This window comes from Halyomorpha halys, unplaced genomic scaffold (assembly GCF_000696795.3).
Source record: "Halyomorpha halys isolate HHAL.00 unplaced genomic scaffold, Hhal_1.1 Scaffold218.1, whole genome shotgun sequence".
In the NCBI taxonomy this organism is placed as follows: domain Eukaryota; kingdom Metazoa; phylum Arthropoda; class Insecta; order Hemiptera; family Pentatomidae; genus Halyomorpha; species Halyomorpha halys.
The window spans coordinates 433,223-450,406 of record NW_027109445.1 but is presented as its reverse complement, the minus strand read 5'-3'; the positions used below and the strand labels follow the sequence as shown (position 1 = coordinate 450,406).

The window sequence follows — 17,184 nt, the reverse complement described above, 5'->3', positions numbered from 1 at the left end:
TTTTCTATAACTGTGGTTGTTATCTTGTTCTGTTTTTAGCCCTGAAGAAGGCTAGAAACTCTAGCCGAAACGTTGGCACATTAAAATAAGTTAATCGTACTTATTTTTGTTTTTCATTGACCGCACCCCCAACCATCTTCTTCTCATAACTCTATTTATTTATTTAATACCAGGCCGATCTGGTGGGCCTTACATGGTTAATGTAAGAGGTACATTTTTTTTTTAACAATTGATTATGAGGGGAATATGGTCTCATACAAAAGACGCCCTTAACTATATACAATGTTATAAATAAAACAAAAAATTATGATAAAATAAATAAATTAAAATAATAATTCTTAATTAAAGATAAAAGTAAAGTTAATAACAAAAATAATGACATTTATGGATTTAAAGATATAAGTAATTGACTTCTAATGAAAAAAAAAGAAAGTGAATTTAAGAAAAACATGAAGAGAAAAAAAATTAAATTAAGATAAAATAAAATTTTACATTGACAATAACAGAATTGATAAATATAGAATTTATAACAGGATGTCCTGCCGCAGCCTGAGCTTCAGTCTTTGGGTTTCCCAAGTTGTAGGTCAGTGCTTCTTTAACTGTACGTAACTGGGAGTGGAACTTCATGAACCATATTTTGATGTAATCCTGTATTGTCTCTTTTTGTAATTCTCGATGCAATTGGCTGTTTCTTACAGACCAAGGAGCATCAACTGCAATTCTTACGACTCTATTTTGAAAATATAGTATTTTTTTTTCCTTTTCGTAAAGGATGCAGCACCCCAGACTCCACAGTGATACATCAGCAGTGGTCTGAGAATTGTTTTTAAAATGAGAATAGCTGTAACTAACTCTAGATTTGTGCGAGAACTGAATAGAGGTGAAATGGAGTAAAGGAAATGTGGGTTTTATTTTTTCCAAAACGTAACTGTTCTTTCTAACAGGAAGTCTGTTCGTTATTTATTAATTTATTTTTGGCTATACTTAAATTTGACCTCCAAAATAAATTTTTTAGTCAATAAAAAATTAAAAAAGGGGAGGTAGTGAGTTGCTCCTTGGATTATTCCAGACTACCAACAAGACGATCAGACGCTTGCTTAGGCAATATTTGTTGAGAAACTGCACTGTGGTCCATTAGCATTTCATTCTCTCACTTAAAAAAAAAAAAAACAGGTGAGTTTTAAAGTAAGTGCTGGACATTTATTTGTTACACTAATAATAATTATTTGCTTCATTAATTCCATGACGTAGGCATTGGCTATAGCTAGACTATACCACCTTAACTAGACTCATAACTAAACCTTATAGTGCCACAAGGCCATCAAAAGGAAAAAACATCCTAAATTATATATATTACATTTCATGCATATGTATGAAGTACTAATCTTACTTTGTTCAATGAAGGGTACGAAAAAAATAATTATTTTTTAATGGTAAATGCTGAAGGTTTTTGCTTCCATGTTCTTTTTTCTGTAGGACAATTTTCTATCTTTTATTTTGTATCGCATAAAGATCGTTTTGACGCAGAAACAACAGTCAAAAATAAAAAACTGAAACAAGTGCTTTTTATATCGCTTGCTTTAGTTAGCATTCTAAATATATGGTGGTGAAATTCAGAATCTAATTCTACACCCAAGAAACACAAAGAACGCATTAAATTTTTAAAATATCAAAAATAAAATAAAAATGTAGCAAACAACCAAATATCACCTTTTAGTCAATTTTTTGCGATATTTGAACGTGTTCTAGCTTTAAAATATTCCGACTGACGTAACTAATTATTTTTGTTTATACTACTATTAGAATTCTAGATACGCGGAAGTAAAATCCAGAACTGGGATTTATAATCCAAAAACACAAATTACCGTTTATATATATTTATGAAAAATCTTATATGATTTTTTTTTTAATTTCCTCATGGATAAAGGCAGATAGTGACAAAACATACTCACGAAATAGTCTGGATCCGTTTACTTCTTTTTTATACAGCTATTGAGCTTTTCTGCTAAACAGCTGGAACGAAAAGACCTGCCTTTAAAGAGCAACTACTCCAGGGCACTCACTGGCCCATCGAGGGAGAAGAAGATAACCGCCTAACACTCCCTTTTAGGGCAAGTTCGGGAAGAGTCCGATATTGTAAGTGCATCATAAAAGGCTTGAGTGTGGATGAGTGACTCTTCTGGTTTTCAAATTCTTTTAGTAACGTTCATTCTTATCCTACTGTAAGGAAATTTAGGTTTCTATGTTGATTACTTATTCGAATAAACGTGAAAATTATATATTAAAAAAAGGAAATTTGTTGCAACGTTCATAAATGATGGAAAGCCTATTAAATTGATTTAGACTAAAGGTGAATTATTTAATTTAAATTGTAAACCTCGTTTAAAGAACATGATACAAGTATATACAGGAGCTATGTGTAATAGTAAGGAAGATAAAAACTTGTTTCACTTAGTAGGCACCTGTTTTATAGCCAGAAAAAAATTTAATCTATATAAAAAATGGAAAATATTGAAAGTTGTTATTTTTGTACAAAGAATGCACTTTGAACTATAGAGAATTTATAATAACACAATTCAATTACAATAACTAAATAAAAACAGTAGGATTCGGGATCGATAAGGTATAGCAAATTTTCTTTAGAAACCTCTAATTTTGAAATAAAATTGTAGGTGTTAATGAAGGTTATTTTTACTCATTAGCTGTGAAGAAAGTCTTGAAAAAGATGCTTAATCCTTGGATTATATGAAGTATTGTTGGAGATATAGTGTACGTACAAAAAATACGTTTAAGAAATGATACAGGAGGATATGAACATAAACAGAGAACTCGAATCTTTTTTTTTTTAGTGAATTTTTTCTTATTTTATATTAAAATAAACATAAATATGCAGGTATATGTACATATGTTTTGATAATTTAATCAAAATAGTACCATTTTAGCACAGTTATCAGTCACGTTATTCAAAAGAAGTTCTTCGGTTATTACGCTATAGCTTTTGCTTACAGAGTGTCCGATTTAGTGCATAAGCATCTAACAAAATAAAAAAAAAAAAAAAAAAAAAACGGCTTACCCCTTAAGGATGTAAATGTAAAATAATTGAGGTGATTTTGCTCCTTACCTGGTTGGTTAAGAAAGTAATAGTAATATGTTATATTAATAAAATAGTCCCTCACTCTTAATAGCAGATATAAATCACTCAATGTAATAAATAACATTCAACAAATAAGCACAATAACTAAGTCCTCTTTACTTATTTTGTGCGTTAAAATGTCAAACTAACAATGTTTTCTTTCACCTAAATCCAGTTAAAATCAAAATCTACATGGTCAGAACAAATAAAATTCTCCCATTTACGTAACGGCTGGTAAAGCTTGAGGGATAGACTTCAAGAATTTATCCTTCTATTATTTTTTCAACTTTTTTAATTTAAACAATCTAACTTACATCTCAGTTGCCAGGATAATGATACTTGAATTATATTAGATGGGAGAATGCATATTCCACTTTGGTAGCTTACTCAATTATGTAGGAATCTGCCTTATTTGCGTCACGTTATACGTCAACTTAAATAATGAAAACGTTTAGGAGAGGTGTTTCTGTCTATCCGACCACGTTTAATCTTTCGTATTATAAAATAAAACACATCTAATGTCAAAATCATGGTAAACTCATACTTGATGAATTAAGTAAATTAGTGTTTATTTTATTCGTAAAGTTTTAAACAAAAATGACAATACTGTTGGATCATACACTTAGAGGATTATGCTCTTTTAAAATGCTGGTAGATTTTACCTTTGGACAACCGAAGTAAGGGAGAACATATCCGCTCAACCACAGAAGGATGGAAGAAGATTGGATATCTGAATCCACAGCTGTGCTTCACCTCAAATCTGTCAATCTTGTTTGTATTGAACGCCGAATTCGATAATACCTTCAACGCGTAGTATATCCAGTTTATTTTAAAAAATACTCTCTTCTTCAAGCATAATAACCATTCAGTCCAATGAAGAACAGAGCTTAAGATCCTCGAATGTGACAATGATTGAATACACCTATTTCTGGAAAGAGCTTTCCTATATATTTTATATGATATAATGTAAATTGAGAATTCTATAAGTAAAAACGTTCAGAAGGCTTACCATTTAATTAATAATAGCGAGAAAACGATTTATACATTTTTTAAAAATTAATTTAATTACTTCAGTATAAACTGCCTAACCATTCAAACCCCCTAGTTTCTAACCTTGCATCCTCTTCCATTCCTGATAATCCTCCGAGGTGCCTGAAAAGAAGATGGCCACGACACCAGCTAATGTAAAATGTCATTAGAGTGCTAATAATGTAGTTGCTCTACACGCCTGTAACACTCCATTTTAACTAAGATCAAATTTACTGAATGTATTATGTAATATACAGTTGTAAACTTCAATAAAGATATTTTAAAAAAAATTAATTACTTTTCCAGTTCTCTGAAAACTGATTCAAGAGAATTTTTTAGATATTTCGGAAATAATTGTTATCTTTAACAACTATTTTTAACACTTTTAACCAAAAAAGAAAACTGTATCATCTTCTTCGCTAATTTTCGCCCAAACCAAATAGTTTATTGAGTTCATCTAATAATTAATAAAGAATACCGCATTCTACTTCTTATGCCATTTTTTGTTATATAATAACTTTTACTATACCCGATATTAAACTTAGATTAGCCTGTTCATATCACGATACAGATAAAAAAACCACAAAGATCCATTAATCACTCTTCTTATCCTCTCAGCTGGAATGGAATCTTGCGATGTTAGCACTTCGTTTTGATTGATGACCGCACTAATTACAATGAGAAAATTTATTAATTTTGTTTTATTTTAACGCTCTTAAAGACATTAAACAAGTATATAAAGTTTTAACTATTCGAGATAGAATGGAATGATCAAAATTATTCCTTTCTGCACAAATGGGATATGTAAAAATATAGAGAATAATCAATTCAGGAAAATAATTTGATTCATTTTTTACCCCACCCATCTGTTAGAATTTTGAAACTAATAATATTTAAAAAAATATTTTTATTGAATAATATTACAGTCTGTCTTATATTCATATACATTGTTTATAGGGATCAAACAGCTCATTCACACCATAGTTAAAAATATGGTAACAATAGAAATTAAAGATAACTATATCATAAATAGAAGAAAATAATAATAAATAAAACACAACAAAAATGAACTTGAAAGAAAGAGCAGATTCCGGAAATCCCAACACCTCTCCCAACCGCGTCAATGGTAAAAAACAGTGTAGGATGAGTGAGGACGTTAGCCGAAACCAATAATATTAATTATAATAAATTAATAAGTAACATCGGTTTCTGGCCCAGTAGATTTCGTAGGATCTACCTTCATGATGATCGCTTCCTACTCTCGGTGATAAGTATTGAGAATGGTTTATCATAGGAACGAAATTCATTAGCCAATGTAGAGGAGTCTATTGCCTACAAGTTTGATAGCATCTGAAGGCTAGGGACGGATAAGAAGCGAGATGTTTACAAAATAAGCTATTTTTTATTATCTTTGGCCTTTAATCCTTTATGACACCCAACTGAGATTTAAATATTTTAATTTTATAGCTTTTAATTCGAGGATTAGTCTTTTCTTAACCTTATTTGATTTTTTTTTTTGCATTATCTACATTATTTTTTTTTTTATTGATAGATATTACAATCTGCCACACAGTTGTGGGCAATAGGTAATATTGATGAATGATCTCATACATACTAAAATAAAAATAAAATAAAATAAATAAGTAAATAAAAAAAACAAAAAAAAAACTCACTTAAAATATACAAACAAAAGAATAGACAAGTGAACATAATCAGACTATCTGTATGAAAAATAAATAAATAAAATAACATAATGATAAAATAATATATACAATATTTACAAAATCGACCTGAGGATCCCCGAGCCCACTCTATCCCCCACGTGTGAGGGGTAGAGCAGAGCTCATGAGATCCCAGCGCATCCCTCTCGCCGCTTCACTGGTAATGAGCCAGTGGAGGCTGAGCAAGTGCGCTCTACATTATTAAAGATGTTTTTTGGAATTTCTTTACTGATGATACCAGAATTTGTGAAACCCTGACTAGTAATTTATTTAATTATACTTGAGCTGCCCAAAGCTTGAAACCTTGCGAGAATGACACGTGTATCAATTAATTACTAATACAGAGACAGTCATGTATAGCAGAACGTTGAAGGTTCATTCCAACTACAATAACCGCTACCTACTTAAAGCTTGGTTTATTCCTCTAACCCCAAATATCCCTAACCGTTGGAGATGTGATGCGACAGCCAACACTAAACTGAGTGATGGCCCCATTCACTGCTTTATTACCTCGACCTGCTTTGAGGGATATCGCTAGCTCGGCAATATCCTTCATCTGTGTCATCGTTAACACTCGAGTCCTCATCAAAGTTGGCTGTTATTAATGTTGGCTGTGCAGTGAATTAAAGTACATCATTCCAAGGTGCCTATTCTTAGTACACTATCCTTCGTCCGCTATTCTTGTGTTAGTGAGGTGTCAGCTGCGAAGTCAGAATTGATACTGATGATTATATACAGAAAAGATGATAAATAAATAAATGTTCAAATCCTTAAATTGTACAAATGTATATATGGAATAAATATACACTAACAAAAGTATGAATAGATGAGTAAATATGTTAAAAAATAAGATAAAAAAGGGGGTATATGTACACGAAAAATACACATAAAATAAGAATAAATTAATTATGGATTTTAAATATATTAAAAAATGTTTGTATTATAAGCAGAATAATTAGTAATGAATGTTAATTAAATTATATTAAAAATGTAAAATTAATGATAAAAAAAAAATTATTGTTATATGATAAGGTGATAACAGAGTCCTAACTTGTTGAAGGTAAGTTCTGTTTAAAGTTGCAAATGTAAATTAAGGAAGGAAGAAAAGTGTTTTGTAAAAGTTTAAATCTAAAAAAAAATTTATAGTGTTATTATGATATTATTTTAATGATTAATTTATTTAAAGATGGGACAAAGGAAATTAGCCTGCATTTTTAAGATATGAAAAAGAAAATTACATCAATATGAAGGTAGGGCCAAAGAAATCAGTGTGTAGTTGAAGGAAATAATGTAATTGTTATATAAAGATAAAAAAAACTTTTTGTAGGTATCCTTGAGAATGGCCTGAGGGTCGAAACGTTGGAAAAGTTGTAAAGAATAAAGTTGAGAGAAAAAAAGGATCAAATTTGTTTTAAATTAAGAATAAACTAAACTACTCTCAAACAAGAATATATAAAATAATTAATCTTGTGAAATAAGGTTCATGATAAAGAAACTTATTACTTCTTTTTAATAATTAGAGTTTATTGTTTCACATGAACTGCAACACTATTTCTTCACAAATTTATAAGATAATAATTTCTTAATAACTATTTAAGTAAAGAGTTTATAATAATATTTTAGAGACCCTTTTTTTATATATACATCTTAATTTATTACTTGATATTAACTTTTAAAATATAATATCACTTTTGCATTATTTACTACTCTTGAATGTCCTCTGGCAATCAAAAGTCAATCTTCACTTTCCTGTATTTGCATATATATTTTTTTGAAGCCACCGCGAATCGGCAGTCTTATTGAATGAAGCTCCAAAGAAAAACGAACCGGTTCAGATATAAACATTTATTTGGCAAGGTCAACAATAGAAAACATAAAATATAATTTAAAAAAAAAAATTAATATAAGTCAAAATAAAAAGCCTTTTAGACAAAAATAAAATTAGAACGAATTATAAAAGAGAGAAACAAATTTACAAAATTAATAGATACATAAATAAAATAAAATACTAGATAACGACCCCGAATGGTCAGAAGAAGATATTGTTTACTGTGAAGATGTGTAGAGTTTATGGCTTTGGAGTTATAAATTCCGCTGCAACTCTCAAATTTATCAAAAGTTGTTGGCCCATATCTGTACTGGCTCTTTAATGCATTTAGCAAATTTTAACTAAATTACTACAATGGTATTTATAAAAGCTGTGGACTGTATTTGTTCCGTTTAAATTGAAGACTCAAAACATTTGGCAAATTAGCACCCTTTGTGGCCTCACACTCCCTAGCAAGCCTTGACCAGAGGCGGTCTTCCTCTATTCACCTCTATTCTGCAAATAAATCATGAGTGAGTAAGGACACTTTCGAAGAGCCCTCCGGTAGGCGAGGAGACGGTAGATGAAGGGACATGGAAGGCAAGAAACAGGAAGAAAGAAAGCTTAGATCAAGTCCACATCTTTCCACATGACTAACAACATCATCGTCATCAATAGTCATTATTATCATTTAACTCCACTCAAAATTGATTTAACTATCTCTAAAAATAAATTATATATTTCGGCCACCCTTCATACCTGTAATAACAATAGATTTAGTGTTTAACCATTCTCTTTTGTTTAACCAACGTCTATAAATAAACTCTCTTTCTGTCACATTATGCCTTATTTCATTCAATTAATTTCATAAAGTCCACTATAAAAGTGAAGGAGTGCCAAACCTTGAGTTGAAGGCGCAGTTCACACAGTATTCTAAATGACACCACACATTTCACGCAGAATAGGACTGTTCACAAAATCAAACGAACTAATAATGACGACTTGACAGCTGATTTAAAGCCAACCAAATAATCCCCACTGACCATTATAACTACATTTAAATATTAAAATAAAAAATATAAATACATGTGTTTCTTCTAAAAACTAAATAAACTTCTAAAGAAAGTAATTAAAATTTTATTCTTAATTATTTTGCAAATTTAACTTCCATACTTTTATTCATACATTCCATTGTATTTTTTTCTTATTTTTCACACTTCATGTATGTATTACTAGTTTTCATTAATAAAGGTATATCTGATATGAAAAAAAAGAATAATAAAAAAAAATTAATTTTTATTTTAAATTGGACATATTGCAGCCAACCTACAGACTGTCCCAGAGCCATTAGGCCCGTAAAAAAAGTAATCCTTGTCAACGGTACAATTAACAGAATACTTCAAATACAAAATAACAGATGTGTCATGGTGAACACTAATTTTTTTATTATTGTTAATTGTATTTTTTATATACGTGTCGTCGTAATATTTAACATATCGGTGTCCATCTCTCTATTTCCACCTTTTATTTAGTCTTATTTGGTTAATATTTTTGAAAATACTCTAGTTTGTCACTGTTTCATTATCGATAATCGTCGAAATAATAAAATCATATTTTGCATTTATTATTGCTTATTAATTAAATACACATACAGGGATGACATTTTATCCCCACTATATCTAATCCGGGACCTCATTTGAAAGGAAATTTCAATACATCGCAACTAAATTACAGACAAATTATTCTTTTTTCATTATACCCATATGATCCTACTATATTTGAATTCAAATTTTAAATTCGAGTTGGTAGCAAGGTTTTTTTTCAACATACCTAAAAGGGAATCGTACAAGAAATTTCCTAGAAATGGATAACATACCATAAAATGTATTCGTTGCATATAACTTTAAATTAACATTGGATATAAACGAAAAACAACGAACTAGGAATAGCTAACAGACAGAAAACATCTACTCTATTATTCCAAGAAGATAAGTCAACAAAAACAATGCATAATGAAATAGTTTATCTCTGAGCTTAGCAGGAATCTCTGTCTATAACTCCCTGATGACCTGAAAATTAGGTCGAAACGTCAGCACAAATAAATAATTCGTTTATTTATTCGTATTTTTTTCTGCTGACCGCACCCCCCACCATCTTCTCCTCTGAAATAGTTTATTGATACTAAAAACTAAGGGACCTCTTTACATTTCAATTTGAGCAGTTTTTGTATTATCATTTAAGCTACAAAATAAATTATCAGTAGAAATTGGGCTTATTTCATTTGTGATGCAAATAAAAAAAATTGTTTCAATTATTTTTTGGTTATTTTAAATTTGTATTAATGCGAAAAATCTGTTGCATTAATTCACTATTTTTTTCGAACCCCCGTATAATAATTGAATACATACATATATGTAGTATATGTATATCTGGCAGTTTGTAATCAACTATTAACCATTAATTAATTGCCATTAATTCACAATGGAAAATATTTATAACTTAAAGTTAATAAATTAGATTTTGTTTTACGAGGACGTGGAATCCAAAGCTAGGTCATCAATGTTTGTTTAGGAAAATCGCTAGCAAGATTATTTAAAGTAATGTGGGTTTGAATCCGAATATTTTAGTTTATAGCCTTCCTTAAAGTGGATGGTATAATATAAACTTTTTTTTTTTTAATAATTTATTTATTGATATTTACATCTGTATACATATATACACATCAAGTAAATTTGCTGTAAGTGATATTATGATATGATAAAAACATGTGGAGAATCTACCCATTGATAGAAAGATTGAACTCCAAAAACATTTCTAAAGGAGAAGATCTCGAGGCCATCTTCTTTTCAGACGTCTAGGAGGATTATTAGGTAGTGAAGGAGAAGCCAGGTTAGAAACGAGTTGGTTTGGGTGGTTAGGAAGTTTATTATGGAAGGATTGGTATCTGGTTCTGGCCAAATCGGCAACATTGAGGTCCTGATGGATTTGATTTGTGACAAAGTAAGGAACATTAAGGATTGCATTCGAGAGGAATTGGATGGTTTAGTGGAGCCCCAAAGCTCAACTCCGTATGTCCAAATAGGTCTTATAATAGTCATGTAGATCAGTCTTTTGTAATGGATTGGAAGTTTGGACCGTTTGTCTAGTAAATGTTGTAATAGTCGGAATCGACGAGCAGTTTCCTGTCTTTTCAGTCTTGTATGAGGATTCGATGTCAGTCGTTTGTCCAGATTTAGTCCTAAGTAACGGATCTGTTCAACAGGAATGAGTGAGGTATTATTAAAAGATACTGTGGGGCAAGACGAAGGTTTACGACGAAGGGTAAACATAAACTTATTTCAAAAATTCATATTTGGAGGCTCACCTCACTCTTGATTCACCAATGTTTAAATTAATTAATTTATCTACCAACTACTTTTTGTTTAAAAGTAAATACTTTTAGTAGACATATTGACGAGGTGAAAATTAATTATTAATTCCATCAGATTTGTCTTAACATATAACCAATACCCTTGTTCAATGAGTGGAAGCGATTTAACTGACTTTCGGTCACGTTGTTGCTATCTTAATATTAAATATATTTCCCGTAGCCGTGAGCTGGAGTACAGGTACGTAGATGGAAATCGTTCAAATATTTGTTTACGACTCAGCTAGGTCCACCAACTTACACAGTTATGCTTTCAGGGCCACCACTCCCTCAAGAGCGAAGGGGAAATCTCTCTCGGAATCCATTATTCCCCGCCTTATCTTTCAAGACTATCGTAAATCTTCGAGGACTTATTCATTTGGTAGATTTTCTTTCGGAAATATCATTAGTATAAAATTATTCTCTCACAAGAAGATTTTTATAGCCATCACCAGTTCGTGATAGGGGAATTATTTTTAATAAATTTAAAATAAATATTAATTGGGTAATTTTCAAATTAAAAATCTCGACTAGATTTTTAATTGTATTTTGGCTAGATAAAACTAAATGTGAAAAAATTAACTAACAGTAGCTACTTGCCTTCTTGTAATCGACTATTCATTCATGAGTTCTTACATATTTAATAATTTTTTTAAGTAATCAAAAGACATATATATCTTCATTTGTGAAGGTATCACACAGGCCTCAGTTGATCAAAATATTTCCCGATTCTCAAAATACTTACATGCTTAATGACCTTTTATTTTGCACAAATAAAATCGAGGTTTCCTTCGGGATTTTTACCCCGCCCCTCGGCGGGAGCTTTTCGACATAAAAAAAATTGGTACTTTATATTATTTAGAGACAAAAAAATCCACGACTCAGTACAAAATTATGTACTCTACACACTATAAACGTCTTCAATTAATTACAAAATTTAAATAAGTTTGAAAAATCGACATTTTCATTAACAATTAAACTTATCTCCATGAGCTGTAAACAATTTTAAATAATAACACTCTGAAAGCTCATTCTATTATTTCATTTTATTTTATTTTTTACTTTCTCTACATTTATGCAATATTATTATGAATTTACATATTTTACTAAAATTGAAAAGACAATAAAATGAATTTTTGTGAATTAAAAAACAGGATTTTTATTTTTATATCACTAATAATTATAAATATCATGTGCTATAAATTTGTGAAGTATTTTTATTTTATTTTTTAATAAATAAAGACCAACGTCTTTGTTAACACAACATAAAAAAAATAAAAATTATCATATATTGATTTTGAGTGTTAAAAAAGTAGTAAAATTCCGCTTGAGATGACTATACAACGATGCTTTTCATTTACTTCATTTAACTTGAATTATTTCCAGGCATGGTTACTTCTCCGTGAAACATACGTCCCTCCAGATATATAAGAATATAAATATATAAAGAAATCAGGATTTAGATTTACAATCTATTAAGATAGTGGGCTATAAACTTGCAATAACTTACTTAATGACCACTTGACTTGGCTTTGCGACATTAATTTTTATGGATAAAATAAAACCAAATAAGATAACTTCAGTACTAATAAAACTGTGTACTATTCTTTCGTGAGACTAGATTTGTTGTTAATACTTAAAACTAAAAATACTCGAACGCAAAAAATTTCGCGAGTCTTATATTTTTTCGTTTGGATCCTCTTGATTTAGTCTTTACATTCTAAAAAAGAAAAAAACTAGATGTAATAAAATTTTAAATCGTTTCAGTAAAAATAATCTACCTTTAAGGATCTAGTTTTCACATCAGTTCCCGACCTTTTCAACGATTTAAAAAAAAAAAAATCATTTAGTTGTTATACCTAGATTCGTATAAAATTTCAAAACTCAGTGGAAATGAGATACTTAAATTACTGAAAGTGCTACTATCATTGATGAAACTTAGTTACTTTATTATCAAGCTTCGTTTAGTTACACACAAGTAAGATCACAGCTTGGCTCATTAAGGTTCTGAGCAGTACATTTTCGATTCCCATCGAAGTCATCAATTTTTATTTTACTGAGTTTAAATTATTAACATTCAGCGATAACTAATTAAGGAAGATTTTTATATTTTTTTCATTTGTTGATCAGGAACATGAGTAGCTAACATGAAAATAAATGAACTTTCGGTTCGTTTTACATTTACTTTTTTTTAAAGAAAAGAAATGATTTTGAGAGTAGATGGACCAGAATAAAAATTACTCACCACTTCTTAAAAATCACTATTTACAACACCTAAAGGAACACATTCACGTAACCAAGAGTGAAGAAAACCATTTCAAGAATAGAACACAAAAGGTTGCCCGATATAAATAGAAAGAGCAGGCGTGAGATTCTCTGTATCCATAAAGAAACGAGGAAAGTGCTACAATGATGGTCCCGTCCAAAATGGCTAAGGATAGATAGTAAGCTTATATAGCTCAGGGTGAAATGGAACCTCGAAGGACGAACAGAAAATAGAATCAAAAAGAGAAAAAAAGGATCATAAGCTCATCTTCTATCTAGAATAATATATATTTTCCCCCCCAAAAAACACGATTATTATTAACCCTCAATGTCAAATATAAATTTCTGTACTCTATAAAGAGATAAAATTATAAATTTGATACATAGATGGTTTACATACAAATGTACTAAATTATTTTTACAGCGTTTTAGACTGCTAATTTGATAACCTTCGTCATTAATGAGTTATTATTATTGTGCACCTGTCCTGTGAATTTTTTAAAATATATTTTTCACATTTTATTGGTTTTAATTTTTTTTTTTTTAATATTTATTTATTGCTATTTACAACTGTACATTATAATACATTTAGTAAATCCGATCTAAGTTAAATTGGAGTGTTACAGGCGTGTAGAGAAACTATCCATTGGTAGCACTCTAATGACATTTTACATTAGCTGGTCTCGTGGTCATCTTCTTTTCAGGCGCCTCGGAAGATTGTCAGGAATGGAAGAGGATGCAAGATTAGAAACTAAGGGGTTTAAGTGGTTAGAGAGTTTATAATGGAAGGAGTGATATCTGGTTCAGGCTAGATCGGTTACATAGGGAACATTTTTAAAATGTTAAAAAAAAAAAATAAATAAAAGAAGGAATAAGATCTAACACGCTTCCACTGCTGTAACACACTGGCTTTATCGGGCTCAGTACATCTCTTTATATACATTCTGTCAGCTGATCTCAGTTAGCGAATCGAAGTAACAGCTGACTCTCACCGTAACTCCCCCCCCCCCACCAGTTTACGAACAATCCTCGTAAACTAATATTATACAATATAATAACATAGAAAACAAAAACAATAAAAAAAAATCCTATACACATATTGTAAAAACTCACAAACCCCCTTAAATAAACGCTAAATACATAATTTAAATCTTAGAATAAAATTAAAAAAAAAAATTTCATATAGCAAATGAACAAGTTAGAATGAAAAATAAAATATTAACAAAAATCAAAAACATAGAATGAAAAAGACAATATTAAAAAAATCAATTACAATGTTAAAACAAAAATAAAACAAAAAACAATAATAGAATAAATAACTAAATTGTCTGTAATCTAATTTAGTATGAGAACACTCAGTTTTTTCACAGTTTTTATGTCGTCATTGCCGGAACTTTTAATTCTTCAGTATACACAGTCCTCCTCTTTTTTAGGTTTTCTGATAATTTTTATTGTAACAATATTTTGTTCCCTTATAATTATCACCCTGAATGGACCCTCGTATCACTGTATCACCTAACCCCTGTTAGACCCCAAATTTCTGTATATGATCGTCCCGATTTTGATCGCCTCCATCCTGTCTGTGACCTTTGATTTCTCCAGCGCGACCCTCCTGTATTTTTCTTTTTTCATTCTTCCCCGTGCCTTCTTTGTCAACTGTATCTTTAGTACCATGGATAAGTATTGCATCCGACCCTGTTGATAAGTTTTAAATAATGAAAATTCTAAAAATAAAATCATCGTTGTTATCAGTAAATAGTCTTATAAAGCAAAAATGATGCAGATTCGAATGTCAAACAACAAATAAGTTGAACTAACAAACAACCACAGATCTGCCTCTTGCTAAAGTCGCTTCAAGTTCTCTGCCCAAGTAGTGCTTCAGGACAAGAGGACTCATTACAATTAAGCTACGAGCTTACACCTTACTAAAGTCTGTTTAATCTCATCATTAATAAGATTTATCTCGCATAGCTAAACATACTTTACTTTCATAGAATTGTATCCAAGCATGTTAGGATATCTTCGGACACTAACCAAACATAATCTTTTGATTATATTTTCAATAAAAGCATAATTTTTTGTTTATTTCTTTATGTATTTTTGTATAAATATGTACAAGTTGTTCTATTTTCTTTTATATAATTGTTTTATCTGGCATCTTAGCCAAACAAAAATAACATTTTTACCAAACGAGTATTGTTCAAAGTGGGTACAACACCTTGGTTTAAATGTGGACAGATTTCTCACATTCACAGAGTTCCAACAGGAAGGCAGAAGAAGAAAAATAATCAAATGTCATATTTTGATAAACAATCCAAATAAGGCTCGTACAATAAATTAATTCTATATAAATTCTTTATTTAATCAGGTATCATATATGCGTTGGAGTTCTATATGTTTAATCAAAACTGGAAAGAATTCAAAATTTATCTTTGAGAATAATCAACAATTACTCCCACTATTCTCGAATAACCACCATGCCCCTTTTAACTCCATCAGAAATGAGGAAACCCCTCGAAAACGAAATCAAAGATAAATAGCAATCTTTTTGGAATGAAAGCCCAAGGAGTAAACTGAAAATTATTAAAAAGGACCCCAAGCCCTGGTGTACCTCCAGCCACAAATGCCGTAGAGAGGGGGTCGTACTGACCAGGCTAAAAATAGGTCACACGAGGCTCACCCACTCCTATCTTATGTTAAATCAAACGCCTCCGAACTGCCAGTGTTGCAACAACAGTTTGACAATTAGCCATATTTTTAGAGAATGCCCATATTTCACATCACACCTCAATAACTTGGATTAAACCCGGATATTTCAAAAACCTTCAGAGAAGATGATAAAATGAATATTTAAGTTTTTAAAATGAAAAGGATTACTGAGAAAAATATAACATTGAACAGAAAAAAAATAAACATAATAAATAATTATCAAATTAAAAAAATAAATAAAATTAAGCAGAATTTAATAAGGTATAAACGGCGTTAATGACCAATGATGTTTTACGCAATTAAACAAACAAACAATCCATCATGTCCCAAGACTTGAAGCACCTTTCAATATAAAAAATTGTTTTCACGCAAATTGCTACATATTGTAGTGAGACAACATTTTCCCAAAAACCTTTAAGGAAGGAAATTGGCAACTACAACCTTTCTTCACAGCTGCGTTCATAAAACAACAAAAATATTTTTCTAAAATATCATTATTCAGGTAAATATTTCATATTTTCATTTATTTATTTATTTGCACATATATTTTTTATGTGCAGTTTTTTGTTTGAACTTTTCCTATATTAAATTCCTGTATTATTTTTTTTGTTTAAAAAAATCTGTAGTCACTTAATATTTGGAAGATTTATAAATTACAATTTTTATTACATGTGACCAAATATTGGTTGATTGTAAGGATGGGTATCCGCAATCATTTTTATGATTGTAGTCGTAATAGTAATCCTGTTAATAAAGTTTTGTTATTATTTAATAAGTAATTAAACTTAATTTTTGAAATATAGACTATCGCAAGCTATGACCATACTGTAACAAGCACACTATATAGTCACAGCTTAATAGTTGTGCGTCAGACACTGTAGTGTTTGCATTGTTCCAAACGTACAGAGTGGATATAATATTATCCTAGGTATGTCAGCGCCTATCTACGTTATCTCACATAGTATATATAGAAACCAACTTTCAACTAATAAAGCCAATTATACCACACTTATGAACAGCGACTGGTAATACAAAATTTATTATTACGAAAAATTTATAAATTCGGCAAAACCTCTGGTAAACAATATGAGAGTGGAACATCTTCAATGATCCG

General features: G+C 30.2%; 1 protein-coding gene across 2 annotated transcripts in view; it reads right to left on the bottom strand.

Annotated features, from left to right (window-relative positions):
- The window catches only part of CCHa1-R (CCHamide-1 receptor), a 475,427-nt gene that overhangs the window by 369,490 nt on the left and 88,753 nt on the right, over positions 1 to 17,184 (bottom strand). The gene's annotated exons all lie outside the window — the stretch shown is intronic.